Raw genomic sequence first — 19,153 nt, 5'->3', positions numbered from 1 at the left:
TGCAACTGCACTTGGGGACACTTTCAAAGTTTTCCCAATTTTTCGGACTGACTGACCTTCATTTCTTAAAGTAATGATGGCCACTCGTTTTTCTTTACTTAGAATTTGTATTATGGGAAGAAAAAAGCAGCTAACAGTCTATTCAGTAGGACTATCAGCTGTGTATCCACACTTCTGCACAACACAACTGATGGTCCCAACCCCATTTATAAGGCAAGAAATACCACTTATTAAACCTGACAGGGCACACCTGTTAAGTGAAAACCATTTCCGGTGACTACCTCTTGAAGCTCCTCAAGAGAATGCCAAGAGTGTGCAAAGCAGTCATCAAAGCAAAAGGTGGCTACTTTGAAGAACCTAGAATATAAGACATATTTTCAGTTGTTTCACACTTTTTTGTTAACTATATAATTCCACATGTGTTAATTCATAGTTTTGATGCCTTCAGTGTGAATTTACAATTTTCATAGTCATGAAAATGCAGAAAAATCTTTCAATGAGAAGGAAATCCAAACTTTTGGTCTGAACTGTATCTTAGCAGAAAAATTAGCTTTTTTCTCCTTTTGGACTGATCGTTTTCAAAATTCTCAGGTAAAATCTGTCTTCAGTGAAGACCGATTTGTATTTTATTGAGATAGGAGTAGTGATGGGTGAGCACTAAAATGCTCGGGTGCTCATTGTAATGCTTGGGTGCTCATTTTGAGTAACTAGTAACTAAAGGAAGTCAATGGGAAACTCCAGCATTTTTCCGGCATACCCTACCAGGAGGTCTGGGGGGGCCAGAAAATCGCTGAAATGGATGGAAACACAGCTGAAATGGAATGGGAACAGCATGGGGAAGATGACTGGACGAATCTATGACTCCCAGGTCGCTGCTGAGAACAATGTTGTCAGAGTCTTATGCCACTTTTACGTACTGACAATAAAACATACAAAATTTTCCAGGAAAAAATGTTAGGAAACATTCTTTCCTGTATAACGACTTGTACACAAGGAAAAATAAAAAAAGGAAAGAAAAAAAAAAGCACATCTCTCACCATATTTCCCTGCTGTTTTAGCAATAAATTAATAATTAAAAAAATGATGTGTGGTACCCCCTATTTTTAAAATCCAGCTTAGGCAAAGCAGACAGCTGCGGGCTGATATTATCAGGCTGCAAAGGTAAATGGTTATTGGCCCCTTCCCAGCCTAAAAATACCAGCCCACAGCCACACCAGAACTGGCAGAGCACATTAGCTGCATAAATTCTGGTGCAATGTCTTAGCTCTTCCCGATTGCCCTGGTGCGGTGAATATCAGAGTAATTGGATTTAGGATTGATGACAGCTGTGTTTTGTAAAAAATCATAGCTGGCTTCAAACTCTAAGGTTAGTAATGGAAAGGTGTCTGTCTGACACCCCCATTACTAACCCAGTAAGAAAAAGGAAAAAAACACTCCCCGACAAATGCCCTCATTCTCCCATTTATTAAAAAAACAAACAAATCCCATCAAGTCTCGCAGTAGTCTAACGATCCCATGATATCCCACGTCGTCTGAAGCTTATGGAAGGCCGTAACGATGCTCCATAGGCTTTCGCAACCGCCACTGCCGGGCACGCTGCTCTGTGAGAATAGCTGGCTATGAACTGATGTAACCTCAGTGAGGTTACATCAGTTCACAACTGCCTGGGTCTCACGGAGCACCATGACACACAGAGCGCAGTCTGGCGTACTATAGCCATTCTAACGGGTCATTCGGATTGTGTTCTGCGTGACCCAGTGACTGTGAAACCTGGAGGCTGTGAACTCTGGTAACCTTAGTTCACAGCCTCCAGGTGTCCCAGCAGCTAGGAACTTCAGTAACCTTAAAGTCTCCCGGCTGTTGCGTTTTTGTCATGTTTTTGAGTGCATTTTTACCTGCGTTTCTGTACAGTAATGAAAGCTAGTTTGAAAAAAAAAAAAGGAAAAAGGCTTAATTAAAGAGATAGACGGATAGATAGAGACACAGCTAGATATAGACAGATAGATGATTGATAGATACACAGCTAGCTAGCTAGATAGATGGATACTTAGATGCTAGATAGATACTGCTTTCTAGGTATTTTACTGTAATAAAAAAATAAATAAAAAAAACGGCATGGGGTTCCCCAAATTTTTAATAATCAGATAAGGGCAAGCAGCCAGCTGTGGGATTATATTAATAGGCTGGGAAGACCATGGTTATTGGGCCCTTCCCAGCCTAAAAATACCAGTCCTCAGCTGCCCCAGAATTGGCGCATCATATTTGATGCGCCAATTCTGGTACTTAGCCTCAGCGCTTCACGATTGCCCTGGAGCAGTGGCAATTGTTTTTGGGGTTGATGACAACAGTTGCTGCTGACACCAAGCCCAGGGGTTAGTAATGGAGAGGAGTCAGTGAGACACCCCCATTACTAACCCAGTAAGTAAAAAGAAAGAAAACACACACACAGGAAAGTCCTTTATTTAAAAAAAAAACACTCCCAGACAAATCCCCTCCTTCACCAATCTATTACCCAAAAAAACACTCCACCGCAGGTCCAACTTAGTCCACATCGAGGTCCCACGACGATCCATGACTCTAAATTTGGCGGCTGTGTCAGGATGGTTACCGCTGGTGACACTGAGGGCAGCGTGGGAACCGACAGCTGTGACAAGCGGTAACCTTCCTGACGTCACTGCGGCCAGCTCTGATGCTACCCTCAGCGTGAGAACTGGCAGCATCTGCTACAGCATATCAAGCTTCGTTCTGTGTACGAGGCTTCATATGCTGCGGACATTGGAGCGGTGATTGTGGTGCAGTTGACTACGTCACACCTGCGCAGGACCTTTCCTTTCTAATAAATGGGTAAATATGGGGAAATGTAGGGCAATATTTTTTTAAATAAAGGACTTTTGTGTGTTAATTTGTTTTTAAATGGTAAGCAGTTAAGCAGATGCAAATGGTTTAATGAATATTCACTGCTTCCCCTGCCCATCTCTCGGCGCCGAGGGATGGGCAGGGGAGACAGTGAATATTCATTTTATCCTCTGATTTCAGACGTTAGTGCCCAAGCTTCGGGTCCCTGGGTCTTAGACCCGATACGGCCTGCCAATCACAGTAATGCCAGTAGCCAATATGGCTACTGCATTACTGTGCATGGCAGGCAATCCCCTTTGTTGATTGGCTGTCTAAGAGCCGTGAAACATGCGGGACAGGGACTCAAGCATTGCGCTCCAGCAACCCCGATACTAGGCTGAGTAACGAGCGTGCCCAAGCACCCTATGCTCGATCGATTAATGAGCAGTGCCGAGCACGCTCGCTCATCACTAGTTAGGAGATGAAAGTTACTACTAATAAGATTCTATGTAGATGGGAGGTGGGGGAAAGGGAGGAGTAAGGCTATGTTCCCATGATGAGCTTTTGTTGAGCTTCTGATGTTGAAGAATTTCTGCACTTAGTATTTAAATTAGGTTACTTGCATTTTTTTAATTGCGTTTGTGTGTTTTTTTAACATGCGTTTTTATCTCTTGTTGGTGTGTCATCCTTTAAATAAATCTGCTTTGTTTTTGATACTTCCTTGTATTTGGCTTTGATAAAACTTTATTGACATACTTAGGTGCAGATTATATGCATTTTTGATGCGCTTCTGCATGTGCGTTTTTTTACTTGCAGAATTTCCGCACCAAGTCTATAGGGAAATTCCGCAGTGAAAACTTAGCGTACCTGGAAGAGAAATTGACATGCTGCGGATTTGCAGGTGAGTTTACGCAATGTTAAAAAGAAGTACAGTGGGCATGAGATTTCTCTAAACCGAGCCACTTTGCTGAAACTGCAAGACGCTGCGTTTTTGACGCAGCAAAAATATGTAGGGTCAAAAATGCACCAAAAGATCATTATGGGAATGTAGCATTAGAAGCAGACCCCCCTCCCGCCTCACATCTACATGGAATCTTAAGAGATGGCAGTTGCTACTCATATCTCAAAAATCTGTCTGAGAATTTTGAAAATTAATGACCAGTCCTGCACTAGAAAGCAGATTTGTCTGATAAGATGTATTACAAAATTTCTAATTTTCACGTGTATTTTGTTATGAAAGAAATTAAAACGACGGTTTCACTTTAAGACAATTATCTATAATTGAGCGCTGAAGGATGCAACCTTATAAAACCTGCAGTGTTGCTAGGGTTTTTTTTAACCCCTTTACCCCAGAATGTGGTTTGCACGGTTATGACCAGGCCAATTTTTACAATTCTGACCACTGTCACTTTATGAGGTAATAACTCTGGAATACTTCAACGGATCCAGGGGAGGAGTCCTGAGGAGATAATTTGCATATTCCCACTGCACTTTGGGGTAAGTGAAGAGTCTCCGCGAGCTCAAAGAACATTGGATTTTGGCTGTTGGAGCTGAAAAGAGGACATCGATAAACCGCGCGCCTTCCGGCGCGCGCATTTTGAAGCTTTTTTTTTTAAGCTTTTTTCACTGTTTTCAGAACATTAACAGTAAGAACATGGAAGAGTCCAGGAGCCATTTGGTGAGCTGCATATCCTGCTACATGTTCACAGACTTGCCAATGGAAAAGCCAAACTTCACATGCCAGAAATGCAAACTTGTGTCCCTGTTGGAGGAAAAGTTGCGAAATCTAGAAGAGAGGTTAACTACCTTGAAAATAATTAAGGAAGGTGAAGAGTTCTTAGACAGAGCAGAATTATCTCTTCATGATTCAGAAAGAGAAGAAATTCGAACTGCACCTGACGAAACAGAGGAATGGAAGCATGTGACCCAGAGAAGCAGGAGGATCGAGAGGCAGTCAGCATCCATACTGCTCAGGAACCAGTACCAGGCTCTCACGCAGGAGAACCATGAAGAAATACAGCAAAATAAGACTTTGCCAGCAATGAATAACCTTGTAGCCCTCAGAATCCTCCTGGATGGAGAAAGAAGAATGTTGTGAAGAAAAAACGGAGAGTGGTGGTCATGGGGGATTCCCTGTTAAGAGGAACAGAGGCCGCTATCTGCAGACCAGACATAACCTCAAGAGAAATGTGCTGTCTTCCAGGAGCAAAAATTAAAGATGCGTCTGACAGGATATCAAGACTCTTCAGACCTACAGATCACTACCCATTCCTGCTAATACATGTGGGGACAAATGACACCGCAATAAAGGACCTGGAAACCATCTGCAGTGACTTTGAAGACTTAGGCAAGAAAGTTAAAGAATTGGGAGCGCAGGTGGTCTTCTCATCCATCCTCCCAGTGGATGGCCATGGAACAATGAGGTGGAATAAGATTCTACAGGTGAACAACTGGCTACGTCGATGGTGCCGTCAACAAGGATTTGGATTTCTGGATCACGGAATGAATTACCTATACGATGGACTACTTGCTAGAGATGGGGTGCACCTTACGAAGACTGGAAAACATGTATTTGGAAGTCGCCTTGCTACACTCATCAGGAGAGCTTTAAACTAGAACAATGTGGGAAGGGAAGCAAAAGGCCAGAAAAAGCCATACAGCTGACAAATACTATTGAGATCTCTGCTACTGGAAGTGGAAAGGAAGAACAAAGACAAAACAATTTAAATAATAAAAATATGGGAGGAAGAGAAACCAATCACAAACTAAAATGTTTTTATACAAATGCACAAAGCATGGGCAACAAACAAGGAGAATTGGAACTACTAACGCAGGAAAAGGAATATGATGTCATTGGAATCACTGAAACTTGGTGGGACGATACACATGATTGGAATAAAAGGCTAAAAGGATACAACATATTTGCAAGAAACAGACTTGATAAACGAGGAGGAGGTGTCGCATTGTATGTTAGAAAAGCGTATATCTGCACAGAGATTGAAGCTTCAGAGACTGGGAGTTCTGTGGAAACTGTTTGGGTAAGAATACAAGGAGAGAACAACGGAAAGGACACCATTGTAGGCATTTACTACAGGCCACCTGGGCAAGCTGAAGATATGGATGAACTCTTTATGTATCAAATGACCAAGTTCTCCAAAAAATATGACGTAATGGTCGTGGGAGATTTCAACTATCCAGACATTTGTTGGGAATCTCTCTCAAGTAAAACTAACAGGTCAAGCAAATTCTTATCCTCTCTTGCTGACAACTTTATCTTCCAAAAGGTAGGGGAGAAAACAAGGGGATCTGCTACTTTGGATCTAATCCTTATAAACAGGGAGGAAATGGTTGAGGAGGTAAAGGTGGCTGGGACGCTAGGAGGCAGTGATCATGCTATTATAGAATTTTGGATAACTAGAGGAGGAAGACATGTGAAGACTCAAACTTCAAGGTTAGATTTTAGAAAGGCAGATTTTAAGAGACTCAGAAAGAGAATAGGAGGGATCCAATGGCTGGATGTCCTTAAGGACAAAAATGTCCAGGAAGGATGGGAAATTTTTAAAAACGAGATTCTCAAAGCACAATCGTTAACAATCCCGAAAAGTAGGAAGAATGGGAAGCATTTAAGGAAACCAGGATGGATGAACACAGAACTTAAACACATGCTAAAAAGAAAGAAAGAAATGTTTATTAAATGGAAAGAGGGAGGCATATCTAAAGAAGATTATAATGCAGTCTGCAGATCCTGTAGGGCACGTATCAGGTTAGCTAAAGCTGACAATGAATTAAGGCTTGCAAGAGATGTCAAAAGCAATAAAAAAGGATTTTGGGGGTATGTCAAAAGTAAAAGAAAAGTCAAAGATGCTATAGGATTTTTACAGGATGAAAATGGAGAAATGGTAAGAGAGGATGTTGAGAAGGCCGAACTTTTTAATTCCTATTTTGCATCTGTTTTCTCTCAGAAAGAAAATGTAACATCAACTGATCTTCACTGTCCTTTTAAAAGAATAGAGGAATCCAAGTTATCTGTAAACAGAAAGATTGTGAGGGAATATTTAGCTAACATAAATGAGTTCAAGTCTCCAGGTCCAGATGAATTACACCCCAGAGTACTGAAGGAGATCGTAGAAGAAATTTTAGAACCACTCTCCATAATCTTTGAAAATTCTTGGAGAACAGGAGAAGTCCCAGAAGACTGGAGAAGAGCAAATGTTGTTCCTATCTTCAAAAAGGGGAAGAAGGTGGACCCAGGGAACTATAGGCCGGTGAGTCTGACTTCTATACCAGGAAAGATCTTTGAACAAATTATTAAACAACATGTATGTAAGTACATGGATAAGAATGAAGTGATTAACCAGAGTCAGCATGGGTTTGTAACTAACAAGTCATGTCAGACTAACTTAATTTCCTTCTATGACAGAATCACTGACTGGGTGGATCAGGGAAATGCTGTAGATATAGTATATCTTGACTTCAGCAAAGCATTTGACAAAGTATCTCACACCATCCTTATTGAAAAAATGACCAAGTATGCAATGGACCAGGCAACTGTTAGGTGGATTCATAACTGGCTTAGTGATCGGACTCAAAGGGTGGTTGTAAATGGCTTCACATCCAGCTGGATGAATGTCTCAAGTGGGGTACCACAGGGCTCCGTCCTGGGACCTGTATTGTTCAACATCTTTATCAATGATTTAGATGAAGGAATTGAGGGTAAACTGATTAAATTTGCTGATGACACAAAGCTAGGAGGGATAGCTAATACTAGAGAAGAGAGAGAGAGGATTCAAAAAGACCTAAATAAACTGGAGCAGTGGGCAGCAACCAACAGAATGGCTTTTAACAGGGAAAAATGCAAAGTACTATATCTGGGCAATAAAAAATGAAAAAAGCATATACAGAATGGGAGGAATAGAGCTAAGCAACAGTACATGTGAAAAAGACTTAGGTATACTAATAGATCATAGACTGAACATGAGTCAACAGTGTGATGCAGCAGCAAAAAAGGCAAATACAATTCTGGGATGTATTAACAGAAGCATACAGTCTAGATCACGTGAAGTCATTATCGGTCTTTACTCCTCTTTGGTCAGACCTCATCTGGAATACTGTGTTCAGTTTTGGGCACCACATTTTAAAAAAGACAGACAAACTGGAGCAAGTTCAGAGAAGAGCGACCAGAATGGTGACTGGTCTGCAAACCATGTCCTATGAGGAACGGTTGCAGGATTTGGGAATGTTTAGCTTGCAAAAAAGAAGACTGAGAGGAGACTTAATAGCTGTCTACAAATATGTCAAGGGCTGTCACATTGTAGAAGGATCATCTTTATTCTCATTTGCACAAGGAAAGACTAGAAGCAATGGGATGAAACTAAATGGGAGGAGACACAGATTAGATATTAGAAAAAACTTTTTGACAGTTAGGGTGATTAATGAGTGGAACAGGCTGCCACGAGAGGTGGTGAGTTCCCCTTCAATGGACGTCTTCAAACAGAGGCTGGACAGACATCTGTCTGAGATGATTTAGTGAATCCTGCTTCGAGCAGGGGGTTGGACCAGATGACCCAGGAGGTCCCTTCCAACTCTACCATTCTATGATTCTATGATTCTATCCCTCTGATTCTGAGATTGTTTTTTCGTGACATATTGTACTTTATGATAGTGGTAAAATTTCTTCGATATCACTTGTGTTTATTTGTGAAAAAATCTGAAATTTGGCAAAAATTTTGAAAATGTTTGCAATTTTCAAACTTTGAATTTTCATGCCCTTAAATCAGAGAGATATGTCACACAAAATAGTTAATAAATAACATTTTCCACATGGCTACTTTACATCAGCACAATTTTGTAACCAACATTTTTTTTTGTTAGGAAGTTATAAGGATTAAAAGTTGACCAGCGATTTCTCATTTTTCCAACAAAATTTACAAAATCATATTTTTATGGACCACATCACATTTGAAGTGACTTTGAGGGGCCTTTATGACAGAAAATACCAAAAATGACACCATTCTAAAAACTGCACCCCTCCAAGTGCTCAAAACCACATTCAAGAAGTTTATTAACTCTTCAGATGCTTCACAGAAATTTTTAACTTTTTTTTACAAAAGTTTTACTTTAGACCCAAATTTTTTTTTATTTTCGCAAGGGTAACATGAAAAAATGAACCCCAAAATTTGTTGTGCAATTTCTCCTGAGCACGCCAAAACCCCATATGTGGGGGAAAACCACTGTTTGGGCACACGACAGGGTTCGGAAGGGAAGGAGCGGCATTTGACTGAATGTAAAACTTGCTTGAATAATTAGCGGATGCCATGTTGCGTTTGGGGAGCCCCTGATGTGCCTAAACAGTGGAAACCCCCCACAAGTGACACCATTTTGGAGACTAGACCACTCAGGGAACTTTTCTAGCTATGTGGTGAGCACCTTGAACCCCTAGGTGCTTCACAGAAGTTTATAACATTGAGCCGTAAAATATAAAATTTTCACATTTTTCCCACAAAAGTGTTTTAAAGCCTCCAATTTTGCATTTTCATAAGGGTAACAGGAGAAATTGCACCATGCAATTTGTTGTACAATTTCTCCTGAGTAAGCCGATACCCCATATGTGGGAGAAAACCACTGTTTGGGCACACGGCAGGGTTCAGAAGGGAAGGAGAGCCATTTGACTTTTTGAATGTAAAATTTGCTTGAATAATTAGCGGTTGCCATGTTGCGTTTTGGGAGCCCCTGATGCACCTAAACAGTGGAAACCCCCCATAAGTGACACCATTTTAGAAATTAGACCCCTCAAGGATTTTATCAAGGGGTATAGTGAACATTTTGAACCCAGAGGTACGACATACAGTAGAATTTAATAACATTAGGTCATCATATTGAATAAGTTGTCATTAGTCTTGAGCGCTCGCTACTTGAGTTTGCATCGGGTACTCGGGTATGTACCATGTATCGTGGATGCTCGAGTCCCATGTTTCACGGTTATTAGACACCCAAAAAAAAAACATGCGGGGATCGCTCGAGCATGGCAGGCAATCCCCGCAAAGTTGTTTTGGCTGTATAACAGCCGCAAAATATATGGGGCAGAGACTCGAGCATGTCACTTGAGCACCCGTGATACTTGGTGCATACCCGAGCACCCGATGCAAACTCAAGTAGCGAGCACTTGCGCTCAACACTAGTTGCCATATCGTCATTTTTTTTTTCTTTACTTTTGAAAAACTCCCAACCCCAACACAACCCTAACCCCAACCCTAGCACAACCCTAACCCTAACCGTAGCACAACCCTAACCCTAGCGCAACCCTAACTCTAAAGTTTATTTTTTACGTCGTTCCTCGTGCGGTATAAGTGATTAGACGACTTTATTCTTCCGGTGAGATTACAGCAATACCACATTCATATCGGCTTTTTATGATTGACAGCTGTCACACACTAAAAAACACTATTTTTTGCAAACACTAGTTTCTGCATCTTTTGAGAGCTATAATTTTTCCAAATTTCGGCCGACAGTCATGTGACGGCTTTTTTTTGCGGGACAAGTGGACGTTTTTTATTGGTACCATTTTCGGGCACGTAACATTTTTTGATCGCTTTCTATTCCGATTTTTGGGAGACCGAATAAACAAAAACCAACAATTCAGGAATTTTTTTCTTTTTTTTTATGCCGTTCTGCGTGAGATAAAATTGATAAGGCAGCTTTATTCTTCTAGTGAGTACGTTTATAGCGGTACCACATTTATATTGATTTTTGTATGTTTTGGCGCTTTTACACAATAAAAACTATTGTATAGAAAAAATAATTATTTTTGTATCGCTTTATTCTGAGAGCAATAACTTTTTGATTTTTTGGCTGATGGAGCTGTCTGGTGGCTTGTTTTATGCGGGACAAGATGATGTTTTCAGCGGTACCATTTTTATTTACATTCGTCTTTTTGATCGCGTTTTATTCCATTTTTTGTTCGGCAGTATAATGATGAAGCATTGTTTTTTTTTTTTTTTTAACGTGTTCACTAAAGGGGTTAACTAGTGGGACAGTTTTATAGGTCAGGTCATTCCGGACGCGGCGATACCAAATATGTATACTTTTATGGTTTTGTTTTTTTCATAACAATATTTACTTATGAGTAAAATAATTTATTTTTTTTTTCCATTTTTTTTTTTATATTTTTGTAGTATTTTTTTTTTTTTCACTGATACTTTTTCTTACTTTTACACTTTATCCCACTATGGGACTTTCACTTTTTGCAGTCTGATCGCCTGTATAGCATAGAGATGTAGCAGCATCTCTATGCTATCCAGGCTGTCCGCGCTGCACATAGAGAAGTTACTTTGATCGCACTGCGCATGATCAAAGTGACTTCCTGCTGTCTGGTGACCTGGATGTCGTCATGACGACATTAGGTCACCATGACAACCACCGGGACCCAGCAGAGACCGCGCGGAACGCCAGAGGTAAGTAACGGCGCTTACCTCCCCTTGCTTCGATCGCAGCATTTCAGGGGTTAATGTGCAGGGAGCGGTGCGGCACCGAGACAATCAGCTGACACCTGGCGGTGAACGCGCTTGCACAGCCTCTGTGCGGGCGCGATTGCCAGGGAGTACTAATACGTATCTGGCCCAATAGGCCCAGGGCACAGATATTATCTGTAAGCCTGTATTAGTATTAGTACTAATGTCTGTCTGTATTAGTACGCCCCACGTCAGAAAGGGGTTAATATGCGATCACATTTGAAAAGTAAATGTGAAATATAATGTAAATATGACAAATGTGCAGAATATCACCATTTTCTATTCTAGGCCTGTTATGAAATCAATCACAAAGAAAATAACACCAATTATACATTTTTCTTGATTTTTTTAAAATTTCTGTTTAACAAAAAAAAAAGTGCAGCCCAAAAATAGATAAGGAATTTAGACACCAAGTCCTTCTAAGTATTCACACACATTCTTACGGTCACTAGTTACTTCAAAGAAAAATAAACTTGCGTTATGCATGATGAGGCCCATTGATATGTTTTTTTAATTGTTGATCTTGTTGAAAGATCAGAGCAGTATATGCAAGCAAACGTCATAAATAGAGTAAAAGACAACAGCCTGAATAGGATTTGAATTTCTACACGTGTGCTTGCATATAAAGCACCACATCCTACTTCTTGCAGCATGTGCAATCAAACACTTGTTAGTAAGTGCTGATTCACAAGGAAGTTTTCCCTTGGGTGTGTTAGTTTCAAACAGGTGGAACAAGAGCAGGAGAATGAACACCACCCCTCCATTCTTAGGTTAGTACATGAACAGTATAATTGCTTTATAATGATGGGTTAAACCCCAGTCTCGGCTACTCCCAATAAACATTTATTAGCCAAAACCCTTCCCTCAAAATTTCAGAAATGTGCCAGTAAAAAGTGCTGCAATATCCACTCCCATATACATGTAGAAGAACGAGAACTTGTCATACATCGAGAGTGAGCTAAAATGATATCAAAACACAGATGAAACAGTAAAACCTGCTCTGCTACCTCATCATTTCACATAGTCAACTGGAGGAAAGGGTGGACAGATTCTGAACAGAAGAAAATAATCATGATGTAAGAGTCTATTATGCAACATATGCAAAGTTAGAAGGGTGCATTCTACAAGTAGTTTTATGATCCTCGGTGTAATTTTCAAGATATTAACATTGTTATATTTATTGTAATTTCTTTCCTATAACATACACTGGTGCTTAAATGTTTGGTAACCCTTCAGAATTTTATACATTTCTGCATAAATTTGACTTAAAGGGAACCTGTCACCAGAGAAAAAAGGTGTTAACCTGCAAATATGGGGTTAATCTGCAGATTAATAGCATTATTATGCTGGCCGGTGCCTGCACTTAGCCTAATGCTGCGGAGAGAAAATGGACTTTATTTTCCCTAGCAGCGTTTCTGTTTCAGTTACGGGCATGGCGCCGGTTCAGTCAACGCTCTGAGAATACAGAGCGGCAGCTGTAACCGCATCCTTGGCACTGACAGCTGGCCCTAATGCTGGGGGGGGGGCGCAGTTACCGGCGCTGATCTGTATACTTTAAAGCAATGACTGAACCAGCGCCAGCCCCGCCCCCGTTACTGAAACCGCGCCTCGGCCCGGATTTACACTGGCTCTGCATTGGGCTGGCTGTCAGTCAGGGCCGGGGATGCAGTTTCAGTTACGAGGGTGGCGCCGGCAAGGGTTCAGTCACCGCTCTAAGTATACAGAGTGGCGGCTGTAACCACGCTTCCAGCCCTGATTGACACTAGCTCTGTATTAGGGCCAGCTGTGCCATTACAGCCGCCGCACTGTATATGAGTGGTGACTGAACCAGCGCCGCCCTCGTGACTTAAATGGGAGCCCTGCCGGAGAGAATAAAGTTCTGGTACGTCACTGCGATTATCTGGGCACCGGAGCAGTGCCTGCCGATCGCCGCTGGGAGTTTGTGTCACGGGCGTGTCAGAGGTGACAGTCGTCCTGCAGTGGTTTGCAGGAGATCTCCACGTTTGGCAATGCAGACAGATGCCTAGATAGGCGGCTGTCTTTAGGACCCAGCGACTGCCTCCCTCTGGCCTGGGTGTATATATACCTGATCTCTCCAGGTGGGCGTCGCCGGTTATACTAATTTGTACTTGGAACTTGGCTGAAGCAGCATCACGTCCTCTCTGGAGTCTTGAGGCTGTGTGCCCTGTTGGAGTTCTTCTAAAGCGAAGTTGTAATTCCCCTGTGTGGTCTTCCCCTTTTGTCTTTAGAGTGCTAGCGGAGGATGACAAGTACTCATCTTCTTCCACCCCCAGCTATAGCCTTACACCAGGAATAGTAGGGCGAGGCACGTGATTGGCGACAGCTGCGGAGGCTGTATAGGGACATTAGGGGGAGACAGGGTGACACTAGTCCAGATTAGGAGGTCACCTCTTCCCCCTTTCCCTAGTGTCTGAGCTCCCTTTCCCCTCTGTGTTGCACTCACACCTGGCGTGACAGTTTGGCTCAAGTGATAGCTGACCTCTGGCTGTACAGTCAGGACCGCACCGCCCCTGGCTAGTGAACCCTCTAAATGCTGTAATTGATAGTGATTGCAGCATTTAGAAGGCTAGGAGAGGGAGGGGACTCCCTCTCCCACCTGATTACCATAGGGGTGCCAAAGGGCCCAATGGTTGCAATGACAGCAGGAGTTCAGTGATCTCCTAGTCTGCCAGCTATGCTTGCCTGTTGGGCCATGCGAGGAGCATGGTCTAAAAGGTATTTTGTCAATGTAACACTGACAGGTCTAATGCATTGCAATGCATTTTATCAGTGATCAGAGTAATAAAAGTTAAAGTGCCATAGCAGGACTAGGAAAAAAGAAAAAAAAATAAATTTTTTAAATAACAAATCACAAAATAAAGAACAAAAAACTGAAAAAATATACCAATAAATATGTATATTTATGTAAAAATCAAAAATAACTGTCACACTAGTTTACCCCTTCAATTAACACTGTAAAAAAATAAATAAAAGATATTGCAAAAAACTGCTTTTTCATCTTACCGCCAAAAAAGTGGACAAAAAGTGGACTAAAACGTAATCAAAAAGTTGAATGTCAATAAAAATGGTATCGCTCAAATCATCATCTTGCCCCGCAAAAAACAAGCCCCCACTCGGCTTTATCAGGGGAAAAATAAAGCCATCGTTCTCAGAATACAGTGATTCAAAAAACATTATTTTTTTCTATAAAATGTTTTTTACTGTCTAAATAAAAATAAAATTTAAGCTCTCAAAAAAATGTGATACTTTTTTGTAAAAAAATATATTTTTTTTAGTGTGTGATAGTAGCCAAACATAAAAAAACCACTGTATAAATCTGGTATCACTGTAATTATTCTGACCAGAAAATAAAGCCGCCTAATAACTTATACGGCATGAAGAATGGCGTAGAAAAAATTACATAAAGCCAATTCTTGAACTGCTATTGCTTTGTTTATTATGCATCCCAAAGATTGCAATAAGGCTCGCCTCACATTTATCCTGCGCTTTACACTGAGCACTTACATGTTTATGTGTAAATCTCTGAATTACGCGATTCAGACGGAACCCTTAATGGAAGATTCCCTATAAGGAGGCAGATCAAGTCACTTTAGACTGTCTCTGTCCTATGGTACAGGGGTGCCAGTCTTTTCAGGCGTGCAATAAAAGTGCGGACGACCACAGTTTTGTGCACCTCTGAAAAGAAGGACACCCCTGAACAGAGACCAGGCAGCATCCAGAGTAACTTTGCTGCCCCATTATAGTTAATGGATCCCTTGGGGTTTTCATTTGAATCAAGTCATTCGGAGATTTAGATGGAAACTGCGATGTAAGTGCTCAGCGTACAGCACAGGATAAATATGGACCAAAATGTTATGTAAAATGTTCCCAATAAAAACTTTAACAACTCACAAAACTAAACAATTCTCCACTTAGGTCAGTCATATGTTTATAGAACCAGAGGTTTCCACATTACTGGTAATTAGTGGTGAGCGAGTGTGCTCGTTTAACCCTTTCGCCGAGCACGCTCGGGTGTTTTCCGAGTATCTTCGGCGTGCTCGTATATTAAGTTCGAGTCCCTGCGTCTACATGATTTATGACTGTTAGTAAGCCTCAACACATGCAGAGATTGCTTGTTTGTTAGGGAATCCTCACATGTGTTGAGGCTGACTAAGGCTATGTGCCCACGATGCAGAAATGCTCAGGATTTTTGCCTGAGCGTTTCTGCATCTCCCTGGCAGAAAAAAAAGCATGCAGATTATACATGCGTTTTCCTGCAAGGGACATGCGGAAGTGAAGCGTTCTTCACTTGCTTGTCAACCCGCATGAGGAAATGCGCTTTCCAAGCGATTTTAGCATCACTTGGAAAGTGCTTGTCAACTTGGTCACACTATATAAATCCATGCAAACGGCATGGATTTATATAGTGTGACCCGAGGGAATGGTAAAAAAAATAAATATATACTTACCCTCTGATGGCCCCCAGTGTCCTGCTTCCCTCCGTTCTCCCTTGTTGGCAGCAGTACACTGAAGGACCTGCCGACGTCAGTGTTGCGTGACCAGTCACATGACTATGACGTCAGCGCAGGTCCTTCAGTCCATCGCGAACTGCCGGCATGCGAGGAAGAGCGCATTGGGGGCCGCCAGAAGGAAAGTATATATTTATTTTTTTCTTTTTTTTTACAGTTTTCTATGGTACCCAGGTCCGGAGGAGAGTCTCCTCTCCTCCACACCTGGGTACCATCCGCACATTAGAATGCATGAAATGCGCATCTACATATACAGTGATGCGTAATCCATGCGATCTAATGCAAGTCAATGGCCGCAATGATAATACGCAGCGGAAATTTCCACAGCATGTGCACAGCACAGGCAGATTATCATTGGGGAACATGGCAGGCCTTCTACCATGCGTTTTTTAAGCGTTTCTGCTTAAAAAAACGCATCGTGGGCACCCAGCCTAACAGTCATAAATCATGCAGATGCAGGGACTCAAACTTAATATACGAGAACGCTGAAGATACTTGGAAAGCACCCGACTCTGGAAATTCTAAATGCCTCCCCTCAAATAAAATCCAGCGAATTCTGTGTTCCCAAATCCAAATGCCCACCTCCCTTCTAAGCCCCACAGTGTGCCTAAACCACATAGCACCCACATATTTGTCAGTACTGCAGGAATGAGAGCCCGCTTAATTTACAGGGTGAGTGTCTCCAAAAGAAAGAGCTGGGCACTACAATATACAGACACTACAATGGCAAATTTGCAATTTTCACTCAACATCCACTGTTGCTTGTTTCTGGAAAACACCCATGGAGTCAAAATAGGCACTACATCTGTAGATAAATTCCCAGAGGGATGCAATTTACAAAATGTGGTCACTTGAGGTAGGGGATTCTGCTCTTCTGGCCCTCAGGAGCTCTGTATACGGAGTCCGTAAACTATTCTACTATATTCGTTCTTCGAGAGTCACATAGTGCTCCTTATCGCTGTGTGGCTAAGCAGTACTGTATAGACACATATGGGGTATTGCAATGTTCAGCAGAAATTGTGTGACAAATTTTAGTGCCATGTTTACCCATTTTCCCATGTGAAAATGTAAAATCTAGATTTAAAACAACATTTTTGTGGTAAAAAGGTTAATGATTTTTTCTTCATCGCCCAATGGCATAAAATTCTGTGACATCTGTGGTGTCAATTTGATTACTGCAAACTTTGATGAATTCATTGAGAGGTGGTTTGTAAAATGAATTCACATACTAGGGGGGTGGGCGTTGGTTCCTACTGTTCTGGCACCTCAGGGGCTCTGCCAATGTAACATGACACCAGCAAACCATGATAGCAAAATCTGCACTATCATATGGTGTGCTTTCTGTTCTGAGCTTTCCACTTGTGCCCTGAAAAGTATTTTCCGATTATATGTAGGGTATTGGCACACTCGGGAGAAATTGCACAAACTGTGCAGTCCATTTTTTACCCTACTAGCTCTTCTAAAAAAAAACAAAAAACTTTGGGGCCAAAACAAGATTTTAGTGGTAAAAATATAATTATTCCTTCTTGACCGCCCAATGGTATAAAATTTTGTGACACACCTTTGGTGACAATATGTTCACCACAGCCCTAGATGAATTCATGGAAAGGTGTAGTTTGTAAAATATGGTCACTTATAGGGGTGCAGGATCTCCTGTTCTGGCATATAAAGGGCTCTGCCAAAGTGATATGGCACCCTCAAACCATTTCAGCAAAATCTGAACTACAATACGGCGCCCCTTCCCTTCTGAGCTTTGCATGGTGCCTCAAAAGTAGTTTTAAACACATTTGGGGTATTGGGGTACTCAGGAGAAAACAAATGGTACAATTTGTTACACAATTTCTTCTATAAGCCCTTTTGAAAATTAAAAACCTGGGAGCAAAGCAACATGTTAGTGGAAATAAAAATAGTAATTTTTAAATTTACTCAGCCCAATGTTATACAGTTCTGTTAATCGCCTCAGGGTTAAAAATGCTCACTATACACCTAGAATAATTCCTTGAGAGGTGTAGTTTCCAAAATAGGGCCATTTGTGGGTTTTTCTGCCGTTTTGGCATGTCAGAGGCTCTTCAAATGTGACATGGCATCCGCAATCTATTCCAGCCAAACTGGCACTCCAAAATTCAAGTAGCGCTCCTTATCGTCCTAGCCCTGCTGTGGGGCCAATTTCCGACCACAAATGGGGTATCGTTGTACTCAGGAGAAATTGCTCAACAAATTGTATGGTCCGATTACTTATGCTGCTCTTGTGAAAATGAAAAATTTGGAACTAAAGGAATATGTGGAAAAAAATTTAATTTTTCACTTTCACGTCCCAATGTTATAAAACTCTGTGAACCACCTGCGGGTTTAATATGCTCACCACACCCCTGGATGAATTACTGAGATGGGTGTAGTTTCCACAATGGGGTCACTTGTGGGGGTTTCTACTGTTTTGGCACATCTGGGGCTTGGCAAGTGTGACATTGTCTGCAATTTTTTCCATCCAAAAATTCAAATAGCAGAGCTTGGAAGGGAAGGAGCGCTATGCGCCCAAACAGTAGCGTCTGACCACATATGGGGTTTCATCATGCTCAGGAAAAATTGCACAACAAATTGTATAGTCCATTTCTCCCATTACCCTTGGGAAAATGAAAAATTTGGGGCTAAAGCAACATTTTTGTAGAAAATAACTAATTTTTCATTTCTTGTTTCCATTTTGTTTTAATTAACGAGACGCACCTGAGGGGTTAAACTTTTTAAATGTGGTTTTGAATACTATAAAGGGTGCAATTTTTAAAATGGTGTCACTTTTGGGTGTTTGATATATAGGCTCTTAAAAGTCATTTCAATTGTAATTTGATGGAAAAATGAAAAATATGTTTAAACAATTATGCTGATGTAAAAGTAGATATGTGGCAAATGTTATTAATTATTTTAGTAGTATGACTGTTTTACAGAGCATAACAATTCAAAGTTAAAAAAAAATTAAATTTTTCAAAAATTCCAAATTTTCATAAATAAATGCAAATCATATCAACATTAGTTTAAAAAAACTAGCAAAAAAAAATCAGAATGACAGCCATTTTTAAGCATTTCTGAGTTATTACTACATAAAGTGACACTAGTCAATTAAAAAATTTGGGCTGGTCAGGAAGGTGAAAACAGGCTTAGGCTGTAAGGGAGTAAAATGTCACATTTTCACTCAAGTCCTAAAAGTAGATAAGAGAACCAAATGAAATAAATGAGTCAAAAATATTAAAGACTATCCTTTTTATTGAGAAAAATGATCCAATGTCAAAT

The sequence above is a fragment of the Phyllobates terribilis genome, unplaced genomic scaffold (genome assembly GCF_046119375.1).
Source record: "Phyllobates terribilis strain yellow unplaced genomic scaffold, ASM4611937v1 Scaffold_1__5_contigs__length_1240528914, whole genome shotgun sequence".
Classification (NCBI taxonomy): domain Eukaryota; kingdom Metazoa; phylum Chordata; class Amphibia; order Anura; family Dendrobatidae; genus Phyllobates; species Phyllobates terribilis.
Note: the sequence above shows the minus strand (reverse complement) of the source record.